We start from the raw sequence: 2,045 nt of genomic DNA, 5'->3' as shown, positions 1-2,045 counted from the left end.
TTCGCGAAGGATTTAATGTAAAGAATATTGGAATAAACCAAGAATATATACGCACCAAGAACTGCGTGAGACTCTTAACTGCCTTTGTCATCTGTTTAATATTTGTTAATTAAAGAGTCATTATCTTTTAATTATTGTATATCTGTTTTATTGCAAGTACCAGTATACACTATTTTAGCTATAAACAACAGCCAATTATAATCTTTATTAATTAATATAAAATAGAAATGAGAAAGAAAGAGAGAGAGATTGTACATAAAAGCAGTATTAAGGTATAATTATCAAAAAACCAGAAGTTTACGAGATATTTCATATTTATGTCAAAATACATGTATGTCATGATAAAATATAAAATACCTTGTAAAGTAATTTATTTTTCGATAGCTTTACCTAAATATTTTTATATGCAGAATAATTAAAGGAATCTTACTAGGCCACAAAATCATATAATTCCAAAACTACATTAACTAGTTTGTATTTGAAAAACAAATTAGAAATTTTAACTCGGCCAAGGAACGAGCAAGGTATGATTTAACATGAAATCACAAGATCATAATATTATAAAAATAAGGTCAAATAAAACATACAAAACGTTTCGACTGCACAGTCTTCTTCAGTTGAAATAAATAAATAAAAGAAACATATAGAAATTAAATTGTAACAATGTTATTTAAAAGGACAATTAATTGGACTCATTGGTAGGTTTGCGTAAAAGCAAAATTAAAACTATATTAAATAGCTCGTTTTTGAAAAACAAATAAGAAATTTTAACTCGGCCAAGAAACGAGCATGATATAATGTGACATGAAATTACATCATAATATTATAAACATTTATTATAATTATTGTTTGTTCCTTGGCCGAGTTAAAATTTCTTACTTGTTTTTCAAACACGAGCTAGTTAATGTAGTTTAAATTTTGCTTATACGCAGACCCATTAAAGCGTCAAATTAATTATCTTTTTAAATACATCGTATTTTAAATACATATATCGTTACAATTTGGTTTCTATATATGTTTTTTTAATATAATAATTTATTAAAATTTTTAATTTATTTTAACTAAAAAAGACTATGTGTAATTGAAACATTTTGTGTGTTTTATTTAACATAAAATTTTTATAATATTATGATATTGTGATTTCATGTCACATCATACCTTGCTCGTTCCTTGGCTGAGTTAAAATTTCTTATTCGTCATATAATTTCATTAAAAAAAAATTATGATATCTTTTATTAGATCTAAAAAAATTTATTTTCTTCGAAAATTATTTTTAACATTTATATTTGTTTTCCTTCAGACAGCACAATTTTTCTTATCTGAAGCATTTTTCCGTTTCCTTCCAAGATATTTCGACGCAAAAGTTAAACTGGGACACTGTTGTATGATATCTGTTGTATGATATGTTTGTCAGATTCGTATCTAGCGATACTATAGTATTGGCGATTTTTCTCAAAATCAAAATATGATCTAATTTAATCTTACAAGACAATTAATATTGTAACGAAAAGATATTGTGAGCTAATAATCTCCATAAAGGTGACTAAAAGATTAACAATAAGTGATTTGGCTAACAGTGGAAATATCAGTCGCTTGATATCAACTATAAAGCCTCATCTACATAAGTCGCAAACGCACAACGCAAACACAAACGCGGAGAAAAAAAAAGAACGAAACGTCAAAAAATACAAGAAAAGAAAGAGAGAAACGTCCGCGTTTGCGTTTGCGTTTTGCATTTGCGACTTATGTAGATGAGGCTTAAGATGGAATTCAATCTGGAGTCAGAAGTCTGAAATTGACTTCAGACTTCTATGCCGACTAGAGTCAGATTCATGGCAGTCAAAAACGAACATAACACATTTCTGTTTGATGTAAGCGTACTATTTTATTAATTTAAACATGTAAAATAAGTGCCATAATATTTATGAGAAAACAAATCAAAGAATATAATTCTTAATTATTACACAATCATTGCGCATTTCATCATTATATAAAAGATAATATTGCTTCTTTAGAGAAAATACTATCTCTATAAAATTTTTCGC

The 2,045-nt window shown here is 26.7% G+C and overlaps 1 protein-coding gene across 1 annotated transcript in view; it reads right to left on the bottom strand.

Moving 5' to 3' along the window:
* LOC105460628 (sulfotransferase 4A1-like) overlaps positions 1-2,045 on the bottom strand; it is a 12,059-nt gene that overhangs the window by 9,166 nt on the left and 848 nt on the right. The gene's annotated exons all lie outside the window — the stretch shown is intronic.

The sequence above is a fragment of the Wasmannia auropunctata genome, unplaced genomic scaffold (assembly GCF_000956235.1).
Source record: "Wasmannia auropunctata unplaced genomic scaffold, wasmannia.A_1.0 LD318630.1, whole genome shotgun sequence".
In the NCBI taxonomy this organism is placed as follows: Eukaryota; Metazoa; Arthropoda; class Insecta; order Hymenoptera; family Formicidae; genus Wasmannia; species Wasmannia auropunctata.
The sequence above is the reverse complement of the archived record's forward strand: the minus strand, read 5'-3'. Positions and strand labels throughout refer to the sequence as shown.